The sequence below is a fragment of the Diabrotica virgifera genome, chromosome 2 (assembly GCF_917563875.1).
Source record: "Diabrotica virgifera virgifera chromosome 2, PGI_DIABVI_V3a".
NCBI classification, from domain to species: Eukaryota; Metazoa; Arthropoda; class Insecta; order Coleoptera; family Chrysomelidae; genus Diabrotica; species Diabrotica virgifera.
In genome coordinates this window covers 126,583,265-126,595,954 of record NC_065444.1, presented here as the reverse complement: position 1 = coordinate 126,595,954, position 12,690 = coordinate 126,583,265, and the positions used below count along the sequence as shown (strand labels likewise).

The window sequence follows — 12,690 nt, the reverse complement described above, 5'->3', positions numbered from 1 at the left end:
GAATTTTTGAATAGACATGGCAAAAGATTTATAATTGGTGGTGATTTTAATGCCAAGCACACCCATTGGGGTTCTAGGATAATTACAACAAAGGGGAAGGAACTCTTGCAGGCAGTTAAGCAATTAAAATGTGAAACACTTTCAACAGGTAAACCGACTTATTGGCCTACTGATTCCAACAAAATTCCAGACCTGATTGATTTTTTTATAACTAGAAATATTTCTGTTAATTATTTACATATTGAAGAAGCTTGGGACATGAACTCCGATCATTCACCCATCCTTCTCACAGTTAGCGATACTGTTATTCAAAGCCAGCCACCTCCTAAACTGACTAATAGACTAACAGATTGGCGGAGTTTTCAGCTTCACTTAGAAGAAACAATCAATCTCAAAGTTTCACTAAAAACTAGATATGAACTTGATGAAGAAACGGAATGTTTTGTTAAACAAGTTCAACAAGCCGCTTGGAATAACTCACCTGAACTGATTCATAGAGTTAAAGGTAATAATTACCCTAAAGAAATTAGAAAGCTAATCGAAGAAAAAAGAAAACTCAGAAGGATCTGGCAACGCTCTAGAGCTCCATCTGATAAAACAAAACTAAATAATGCTACACAACAGCTTAAAAGAGAAATTAAAAAAAATAAAAACGAATCAATTAGTAACTATCTAAGAGAATTGACAAATGATAGCACAACTGATTATTCCCTCTGGAGAGCCACTAAGAAATTAAAACGACCGATAATGCAAAATTCCCCACTAAGAAATACAGATGGAAGCTGGGCAAAAAGCAATTTAGAGAAGGCTAATAAATTTGCTGAATATCTCGAGGAAACATTCCAGCCAAATGAAGGTGATAACACACTGCAATGGGAAAATGCCACACAGGAAGAAGGTGAAATTAAACTAGTCACCCCAAAAGAAGTGGCCGACGAAATTAAATCAAACATCAATCCCAGGAAAGCACCTGGGTTTGACTTAATTACTGGGGAAATCTTAAAACAACTTCCTAGAAAAGCCATAGTAAAACTGACATATCTCATAAATGCCTCGTTCAGATTAAGATATATTCCCAAGATATGGAAAGTGGCTGAGGTCATAATGATCCTTAAACCTGGAAAACAACCAAATACAGTATCATCGTACAGACCGATTTCATTGCTACCCGTAATTTCAAAGCTGTACGAGAAGCTTTTGCTGAAAAGGTTGAAACCTCTCATAGATGCTAAGGCTCTAATTCCATCACACCAGTTTGGGTTTCGAGAAAGTCATTCAACTATCGACCAAGTCCATAGAATAACGGATATAATAGAGAGGTCGCTAGAAGGAAAGAAAGTTTGCTCAGCTGTCTTCCTCGACGTAGCGCAAGCTTTTGATAAGGTATGGCACGAAGGACTTAAGTACAAATTAAGCAGGATTTTGCCAAGACAATACAGAGAATTATTGGAATCTTATATATCAGAGAGAGTTTTTAGGGTTAAGCAAGAAGAAGCCTACTCGGAACTAAAGGAAATCAATGCAGGAGTACCACAAGGTAGTGTGATAGGACCGGTCCTATACCTATTATACACTAGTGATATCCCTGAAGTACAACATAATACAATAGCTACCTTTGCTGATGACACTGCCGTCTTAGCCGTAGGTGAAGACCATGAAGAAGCAGCAAGAAAATTACAAATATCTCTTAACAGATTTAACGAGTGGACTAAACGCTGGCGAATTAAATTAAACGAAATGAAGTCAGTGCATATAAATTTTACAAACAAGAAAAATCAATACATTCCTGTTAACTTAAATAATACTCAGATACCATATGCCGACACCGCAAAGTATTTGGGTATTACACTAGACGCTAGGCTACGCTGGAAGGCCCATGTTAAAAAGAAACGAGAACAGCTTAACATGAAGTATAAAAAAATGTATTGGCTATTGGGAAGACAATCCACTCTCTCAATCTACAATAAAATACTTTTGTATAAACAGATTATAAAACCTATATGGACATATGGCATCCAACTATGGGGCTGCGCTAGTAATACAAATTTAATTATCATTCAACGATTCCAAAACAAAGTGCTAAGGAGCATTGTCAACGCTCCATGGTACTATAGGAACAGTGATCTCCATAGGGACCTAGACATGGATACTGTTAACAAGACCATAGAAAAATTTGCCAAGAGTCACGAACAACGACTTCTTCAACACGTCAATGTTGAGGCCATCCAGCTCCTCGACAACACGGATCTAGCTAGAAGACTCAAGAGGAAGAAACCCTTCGAGTTAGTTAAGTGAAAAATAGTGCACGGTGCAAGTGATGGTACAAGTTAAAATTTGTGCAATATATTAACAGAACCTAGGGGGTACTATCGAGTTTGTCCTTAGTATTAAGTTTTTTTAGTAGTAATTTAGGTTAGAAATAAGTTGCTCATTGATCACATTATTTGATCAGATTGTAATGTTCTTAAGCATCTTATTGGTGTTTAATAAATAAAAAAAAAAAAAAAAAATGAAAAAATGTACAATAATTTTATCGACAAAGCTTATAAAAAGTCAAGAAAACAAAACAATAACAAATCAATTTACTAAAATTACAAAAATGGTCAATATGATTAAAAAGAAAAATAATAATAATGAAGTCAAACAGAAAGAATCAATTGCAAAATTTAAAAATTTAAATAAATTGCAAATTGCATAGTCTATCTAGTAATTAATAAGTTTAAAAGTTAAGCTGCTGCATATGACACCCAAACGTAGATAAAAAATAATAATAAAATTACTACTTGTGCAAACGGTACTGTAATTTCTTAGTTATTGATTAAGAAAATCTACTGAATAATGTGGTCTTTTAGATAGGTAGGCTTTTGTCAGTTTACGAAATTTGGAGATAGATGCTGCAGATTTAAGTTGTAGAGGGAGATGCTTGTAAAGTTTTTTTTGCGGAATATAATATAGATTTCTTTACTAACTCAGAGGACGGGGTCGGTAAATAGACGTCAAAGGTAGAATTTCTCGTGAAGTAGGCATGATTAGGTCTTGGTGGAAAGACATGTAGATGTTTACGAATTAAGCAAACAGTTTCTAAAATATACAAAGATGGAAGGGTTAAAATACCGTGATCTTTAAAGTAACTTCTGCATTGTGTTGTTCTTCTGAGGCCAAACAGATATATTATTGCTCTTTTTTGTAATTTGAAAATAACATCAAATTGGGCAGATGTACCAGAACCCCAAAAAGGTAGATCATAGCGAAGATGCGACTCGAACAAAGAAAAATATGTTATTTTGGAAGATGCTAAATTGAGTTCATTCGAAACAGATCTTATAGCATAGCAAGCTGAAGATAGTGTCTTCCTTAACAAATCGACATGGAGGGACCATCTAAGGTTACTGTCTAAAAAAATACCAAGAAATTTTACAGAATCAACGGTACTATTCTGGCTGTTATTAAGAGGTAAGGGTTGAAGAGCTATAGGTACACAAAGTATAGTAGTCTAACAATAAAATATGTACTTTATATGTACAATATACTATAATGTAAAAAGCGATCCTAGTGCTCAGGTCAGCCCAACTAGTACTTGCATTTATCCGAGTACTGAAATAATCGTCACGAAACTGTCACTGAACGATTACAATTTTTGTTAGAATAATCGGAAGGACGATGTGATGAATGATCATTTTTTTGTCGAAACGTGTTTTGTTTACTGCGCAGGAGCGTGATATATATTGAAAAATGAGCGAATCAGAATATGAATACGCAAATTTGTCAGAAGCGGCTCACAAGGAAGAGATAAGTCGTAAGTACCTAATTGATAAGGAGAAAAAGGATTATATTTTATACTTAAATAAGTAAGTGTTACAGCTTACAATCCCATGTAAATGATAAATATCAATAAAACGATTGTTTTTTTTGCTTTCACATTATTTTCAATTCTCGATTGCATTCGAGTGTGAAACATTATAGTAACATAAAGTACAACGCCGCTCGAATTATCTCGAGTGTGCACAGTTTGGCCAGTTTAGGGCACTCGAGTTAACTCGAGTGTGCACGTTAGGGATTAAAGACTCTTACTGAATAGGTTAAAGCGTGGGGAGCTGTTTGTCTCAAGTTGGTCATTCAAGCTGGTCTGTAGTTTTTAATGTATTTATTTCCATAGATTCTAAGAAAGAGAGCTAAAGGCCTTTATTTTGAATATGAAGAATTTGAAACTGGTCATTAAAAGAATGATTATGGCCTATTACTGCACTCTGTAATTATAAAAGAGCCAAAAGAAAAAGCAAGTACAGAGTGGTTTATACAAACTAACATGTAGTGACAACTTACATCGGTTAAGCTGGCAGAACCTTTGACAAACGAATAGCAGAACACAAAAGGGCTTTCAATAATAGAGAAATATATTCTACTTACAAACTTCAGTTTCTAGCTCATAATAATCATTCAATTAATCAACCGTTTCAAAATTTTCATATTCAAAATAAAGGCCTTAAGCTATCTTTATTAGAATCTATTGAAATTAATAAATTAAAAAAAATTGAAGGCACTCGTGGGAGTGCCGACAGAAGTGAAAACTTCTTATAGTATATACATTACGAGCTCAATGCTTTTACCCCATCCTAAAAGAAGTGCTGTACCTATATCATATACGATATGCGCGATGCGTATGCCCTATGCTATTTATGTATACATACACATAATTTATATATGTACAAAATTAATTTCAGCGAAGTGATGACCATAAAGAAATTTTCAATTCAAAAATTTATTTCGTCGAAGCGATAACGGTCGCTAATTTAATAATTTTCCCCATCCAAAAAGTGCACAACGTCCCTCAAGAAGTTTTCACTTCAAATATTTATTTCGTCGAAGCGATGATAGTTGCTAATTTATTACTTTTTTACATCGAAATAGTGCACAACGTCCCTAAATAAGTTTCACTTTAAATATTTATTTCGTCGAAGCGATTACGGCCCTAATTCTATACTTTTCCTCCATACAAAAAGTGCACAACGTCCCTAAAGAAGTTTTTACTTAAAAAATTTATTTCGTCGAAGCGATGACGGTCGCTAATTTAATAATTTTTCCTTATCCAAAAAGTGCAGAACGTCCCTCAAGAAGTTTTCATTTCAAAAATGTATTTCGTCGAAGCGATGAAGGTTTGCTAATATAATATTTTCCCCATCCAAAAAGTGCACAACGTCCCTCAAGAACTTTCCACTTCTAAAATTGATTTCATCGAAGCGATGACGGTCGCTAATTTAATACTTTTTTCCATCGAAAAAGTGCACAACGTCCCTAAAAAAGTTTCACTTCAAATATTTATTTCGTCGAAGCGATGGATTACAGTCCCTAATTCAATACTTTTTCGCCCATCCAAAATGTGCACAACGTCCCTAAAGAAGTTTCACTTCAAATATTTATTTCGTCCAAGCGATGACGATCCCTAATTTAGTAATTTATCCCCATCCAAAAAGTGCACAACGTCCCTAAAGAAATTTTTGACTTCAAACATTTATTTTGTCGAAGCGATAAAGGTCGCTAATTTAATATTTTTCCCAATCCAAAAAGTGCACAACGTCCCTCAAGAAGTTTCCACTTCAAAAATTGATTTCATCGAAACGACGACGATCGCTAATTTAATACTTTTTTCCATCGAAAAAGTGCACAACGTCCCTAAAGAAGTTTCACTTCAAATATTTATTTCGTCGAAGCGATGACGGCCTCTAATTCAATACTTTTCCCCCATCCAAAAAGTGCACAACGTCCCTCAAGAAGTTTTCACTTTACAAATTTATTTCATCGAAGCGATGACGGTCGTGATGACGGTCGATAATTTAATACTTTTTTCCATCCAAAACGTCTCTAAAGAAGTTTTCACTTCAAAAATTTATTTCGCCGAAGCGATGACGGTCGCTAATTCAATACTTCTTCCCCATCTAAAAAGTGCACAACGTCCCTAAAAGAAGTTTTTACTTTAAAAATTTATTTTGCCGATGCGATGACGGTCGCGATGACGTTCGCTAATTCAATACTTTTTCCCTATCTAAAAAGTGCACAACGTCCCTAAAGAAATTTTCACTTCAAAAATTATTTCGTCGAAACGATGACGGTTGCTAATTTAATACTTTTTCCCCATCCAAAAAGTGCACAACGACCCTTAAGAAGTTTTCACTTCAAAAATGTATTTCTTCGAGGCGATGACGGTCGCAACGGCGGTCGCCAATTTAATACTTTTTCCCATCCAAAAAGTGCACAACGTCCCTAAAGAAGTTTTAACTTCAATACATATACGTACAAAATATTTATTTCGCCGAAGAGATGACGGTCGCGATGACGGTCGCGAAATAAATCCTATTTTTCTACCGAAAAATAGGTTTTACATTTATTTTAAATTTAAATACTTCTATACAATTTATGTATAGATACACATAATATAGAAAAGTACAAAATTTATTTCGTCGAAGAGATGACGGTCGCTATGACGGTCGCGAAATAAATCCTTTTTCACCATCCAAAAATAGGTTTAACATTTATTTTAAATTTTAATACTTCTACACAATTTATATATACATACACATAAAATATACAGTGCTAGTCAAAAGTCCGTACCCCCCTCTTATCTTTTGAACGGTTTTACCTATAATAGTGAAATTTGGATGGAGGAAATTAACTGACGTAAGCTTCTTAACTAGTTATGACAGGTGACGTAATAGTGACAGATGACGTTACAGAGCCACTGTGACCGATAATTTTAAATGGGACCTTATGGCAAGTGATACCTCGTTTGAAAGGTATTCAAAATACCTACTCAGCCATACTAATTTTTTTGTGTTTTAGTTGATTTTGATTTTGGTGAATAAATTAAATAAATATAATATTGTAGCTTCGCATTTAATTAATAAAAATTCAAATGTACGCCTATGGTTTTTTTGTCAAAAAAGTTGACGTTTTTCGATTCTTTAGTAGTTTTTACGTCAACGTCAACCTTTTTGACAAGTAATCATAGGCGGAATTTTGAATTTTGAATTAATTAAATGAAACTACAATTTTATATTTATTTCATTAATTCGTCAAAATTAGCTTAAACTTAAACAATATTAGTATGACTGAATAGGTATTTTCAATACCTTTCAAACGAGGTGTCACTTGCCATAAGGTCCCATTTAAAATTATCTGTCACAGTGGCGCTGTAAAGTCATCTGTCACTATTACGTCACCTGTCATGACTAGTTAAGAAGCTTACGTCCGTTTATTTCCTATCTCCAAATTTCACTATTATAGGTATAACCGTTCAAAAGATACGAGGGGGGTACGGACTTTTGACTAGCACTGTATATTGTACCTACAAAATTTATTTCGCCGGAGAGATGACGGTCGCTATGATGGTCGCGAAATTAATCTTTTTTCCCCATCGTAAAATAGGTTTTATATTTATTTTAAATTGAATACTTCTATACAATTTATATATACATACACATAATAAATTAATAAGGGAAAATGAAAATGTAGTATGTCAAAGTGTGTAAATAATTTTATTTCCTTAGCTGAGCGCTTTCGACATAAACGTCATCATCGGAGCTAATGGTCAAATACTATTTACACACTTTGACATACTACATTTTCATTTTCCCTTATTCATTCAAGTGTGTACAAACTTATCAGTCTTTCAACTACATAATAAATTAATATATATACAAAATTTATTTCGCCGAAGAGATGACGGTCGCTATGATGGTCGCGAAATTAATCTTTTTTCCCCATCGTAAAATAGGTTTTATATTTATTTTAAATTTAATACTTCTATACAATTTATATATACATACACATAATAAATTAATATATATACAAAATTTATTTCGCCGAAGAGATGACGGTCGCTATGATGGTCGCGAAATTAATCTTTTTTTCCCCATCGTAAAATAGGTTTTACATTTATTATAAATTTAAATACGTCTACACAATGTATATATACATACACGTAATATATAGCATGAGGGATGACGGTCGCAATGACGGTCGCGATGAGGGTCGCGATGACGGTCGCGAATTCAATGCTTTTTCCCCTATCCAAAGAAAGTGCACAACGTGCCTAAAGAAGTTTTCACTTCAAAAAATACATGACCAACTAGAGAGAAACAGCTCCCCACTCCTCAACCTATTCAGTTAGATTAGTTAGAACCTTTAAAGTGCAGACACATAGTAAAATACATCACGTGGGAAAGGCACTTTGCAGAAACAGCTGTCGTGACATTAAGTTATAATAAATTTTGTGGAAGTATTGAAACATAAGTTTTTCAGTGTTCTATTGTTAGATAAAATATTTTTAATTCTTTCAAAAAAAATGTTCATAAAGACGAGACAAAATACAATATGGATTAAAAAAATCAATATTACTACATTTAATTAACACAACCACCACTATTAATTTTTGAAAGAGGAACCTGATTCTACAAGCTATGATCTACATACAAAACTCTGCAAAACATTAAAAAAAATTCTTCTTTAAAAAGATTTTTTATAAAGAGAAACCTCAATAAGATTTCATCTTAGGAAGTTCATTGTAAATCAAAAAAGTCAATAAAAAGAAGGAACACCTTTCAACCAATAGAAAGTATGAGTCCGAAAATAAATGTACATATTTAAATTATTATTCCTCATTTTTTCTTATTCCTATTCTCTTCTAATACTTGCTGGAATCGAGAATACTAAATGATTACAATATATTTGTATGTATATTTGTATATTAATTTGATCGTTTAAATATAATGATTTAAAATTTGGAGAACGTTTAAAATATTTTCAGTGGAATGATGTTATGGTATCATCACATTAAAAGGAATATAGCTTAGGAAGCATTGCATACTACAGTTCACGTGAAATCGAAATAGAATGATCTTCAAAACTACTTAGTTTAACCTCAAAGAAAGTTTACTTTTGTTATAGAGCAGGGGTGGCCAAAATGTGGCTCGCGAGCCACATGCGGCTCTTTGAAGGATAATTTGTGGCTCTCAATAAATGTAGCAGAATTTCTTTTAATTTTTGTGTTTCAAAATGTCTTCAAATACTGACAATAAATAATATAAAATACTAAGTATAACATCAGGACTTAGACAAGGAGACCTCTTATCACCATTGCTATTTAATTTGGCCTTAGAATATGTACCTAATAAGTAAAATATCAGCTGAGCTGACAGGGGAGTTGCGAATTGATGAACTATTGTTGGCCTTTGCTGATGATATAGGTGCATTCGCTCATTCTACAAAAGACGTGAGAGAGGTGTTTTCACAACTCGAGGAAGAAACAAGTAGTCTGGGCCTTCGAATAAATGAAGGGAAGACGAAATGCATGCTATAGTAAGCAAAAATCCAAGACCAAGAGGTCATTATTCGCCCAATTGTTACATATGAAAGTGAAACATGGGCTCTACATCAGCGGGAACTAAATAAGTGGCTGATATTTGAAAGGAAAGGCTCTCAGAATGATATTTGGCTCTAAAGAAATTGACAGGAGAGTGGAAAAGGCGCCGCAAAGCTGAATAAGTGACTGTGTTGTGTGTGGTACTGAAAACATCATGCACACAAAACCAAGATAAGATGGGCAGGTCATGTGGAAAGATCAGAGGAAAACAGAGTGTTTTTGAGAGATGGTAGAAGATCAATAGGTCGTCCCAGAAAAAGATGGAAGGTTAATGAAGAATTCTGAAATAGTAAAGGCTGCTTGTAGAATTATTTGCATATTTGAAACAACGATGTGAACCATTTTATTTCACTTTAAAATCCGTGAAATCCAAACACTAAGGAAAAAATTTAATACCTTTTTATTGCGGCTCGCGAAAAATTCCAAATTTTGAAAAATGGCTCGGATTATCAAGGAGCTTGGTTATACCACCCCTGTTATAGAAAATTTGAAAATCTTAGTATCCGTGTGTATCCATGAATGGTTAAGAGCTATGTTTTAGTCTGTACTTTTGTATGGTACAGAAGTGTGGACACTAAAAGTCTCGACCATGAACAGAACTGAAGCACTGGAAATGTGGATTTATTGATATACCTTGAACAGCAAGAAAACTAATGAGGAAGTAATAAGGAATGTCAATAAAGATAGAAAACTGCTAAAGACTGTTAAACACTGGAAAGAGTCTTATCTCCATATCTGGGACATACAGTGAGGGGAAATCGATATTATAGAATACGACAACTGATCCTTAAAGGCAAAATAAAGGCCATATAAGTGACCTTATATGGCCCTCTGGGGTAGGAGGCCTTTTGAAGTTTTGATCTTAAAACTGCTTTTACACTATAAATTAATAAAATTTCATTTGTGATCATGTTAATCTATATTATTCAGAAAGGTTAAACTTTGCATCCAGGGGCAATTAAAATTGCAAAAACACATACCATGCATTAATATCGAAAACAGAAGCATAATTCATAAACGTTTTGCAAAGAAAAATTATTATATAAGTAGAGTGTGTTGAAAACACGTGAAATACACTCCTTAATGTTTTTCCTTGTATATTTATTAAAAGTACTTTACTCATGTTTTAATAATAGGACTAGAACCTTACGTAAGGAGTTTATTTTTATTTGCGCACTTGTAGTACCGTATAGGAACGTAATTAACGCCTTTTATGTAATTGTAAAACATCATTTTGTATAATTGGGTACTGAACAAAAAATTGCGTGAGTGTTACTTACCGTTAGAGACGATTATAAAGACGAGGGAATCTGAAAACAAAAAAAGCGATTAGCTGAAATAACTAAAAAGGACAAAACCTTGTAATTTAATTTAACTGTAGATGGAATAAATTACTGTATACTTAGCAGATTATACTGCAAGTTCAAAAACCTTTTATTATGTTGTCAGTGTTTTAAGTTATTATTAAATAAATGTTTATCCCTTCCCACAGAAATCATAGTTCAATTTCTCGGTTTCTTGGCTTCATCAAGATTGTAAGGTTTAATTAATATTCATGGAACAACCCTCGGTACACGTTTTAGTGTGCTCTATTAACACATATTTTTTCATAATATATAGTTTCTTTTTTGATGATAATAATATATAATATACAGGGTGTAACAAAAATACAGGTCATAAATTTAATCACATATTCTGGGACCAAAAATAGTTCGATTGGACCTAACTTACCTTTGTACAAATGTGCACATAAAAAAAGTTACAGCCCTTTGAAGTTACAAAATGAAAATCGATTTTTTTCAATATATCGAAAACTATTGGAGATTTTTTATTGAAAATGAACATGTGGCATTCTTATGGCAGTAGTATCTTAATAAAAAATTATAGTGAAATTTAGACATCCCATAAAAATTTTATGGGGGTTTTGTTCTTTTAAACCCCCCCCCCCCACTCCAAACTTTTGTGTGCGTTCCAATTTGATTATTATTGTAGTACCATTAGTTAAACACAATGCTTTAAAAACTTCTTTGCCTCTTAGTACTTTTTCGAAAAGTCAGTATTTGTCGAGATATTTTGCATATTATTTGTCAAATCTACCACATATTTGTTTGTATATGGCTGAATACGATTATGGAGACTTAATAAATAGGAAAATTTATTTATGATTTACATTTTTAGGTATATTTTGAACCATATTAAAAAAGAAGTCACATCTCGATAAAATGTGCCTTATCGAAAAAAATACAAAGAAGCAAAAAAGTTTTAAAAACACTATGTTTCGCAGTAATAGTTGGTTTAATCGCAGTATCGCAGTAATTGGGAGGTTTAAAGGAACAAAACCCCCATAAAATCTCTACGTAAACATATTAGAAAAGAGGCCGCAACTCGATAAAAACTGCCTTGTCGAAAAAATACTAAAAACCAAAAAAGTTTTAAAAATATTGAATTTAACTAATAGTATCACAATAATAATTTAATTGGAACGTACACAAAACTTTGGGTGGGTTTAAGGGAACAAAACCCCCATAACATTTTTATGGGGTGCACAAATTTCACTATAATTTTTCTTTAAGATATTCCTGGCATAAAAATGCCACATGCCCATTTTCAATAAAAAATCTCTAATAGTTTTCGATATATTGGAAAAAATCGATTTTCATTTTGTATCTTCAAAGGGCTCTAACTTTTTTTATGTGCATATTTGTACTAAGGTAAGTTAGGTTCATTCGAACTATTTTTGGTCCCAGAATAGGTGATTTAATTTATGACCTGTATTTTTGTTTGCAGATTGTTTGATTTCTTTAAAACAACATTATAAACAAAACAAAGTTATCTAAAAACGTTTTTGTTTCATTTATAACATATAAAGGGAATTTATTTGTCGGGAATGTACTCGTAATAAAACTCAAAACAAGGTTATATATAAAGTTAAATTTTGTTTGTCTGTCTCGGATTTCTGACTAAATTCAAACATGATTTTCTTTCTTATGACTTTGAGAGAAATAAAAGATAAAATCAAGAAGAGCAAAATGTGTGAAAACTGTCGGGTTTCCTAGGGAACTTTCCTATTAACAATGAATTTTCTTTTGTAAAGAAAATCGCATGCGCTGCGACGATTTTCCTTCTTATGTCATTTTAGGAATCGATACAGGAGTATTAATTTTATTTTTAAAAGTTTTGGCATAAGAGCTACTCATCATGTCCCAAGGTTGTTAATTATGATCTAAACATGTAATGTCAACAGGTATCTCCTTTATTGACTATCTCCTTGGCAC

At 33.0% G+C, this 12,690-nt stretch overlaps 1 protein-coding gene across 4 annotated transcripts in view; it reads right to left on the bottom strand.

The window, feature by feature from the left end:
* LOC126879616 (MICAL-like protein 1) overlaps positions 1–12,690 on the bottom strand; it is a 386,924-nt gene that overhangs the window by 305,015 nt on the left and 69,219 nt on the right. For 3 of the 4 annotated variants that reach the window (XR_007696158.1, XM_050642786.1, XM_050642788.1), the window contains exon 2: positions 10,696–10,725. The exons of the other annotated variant lie outside the window; for it this stretch is intronic. The gene's annotated coding sequence lies outside the window, so the exon portion shown is untranslated. The remainder of the gene's footprint in view (positions 1–10,695; positions 10,726–12,690) is intronic. 4 annotated transcript variants of the gene reach the window in all.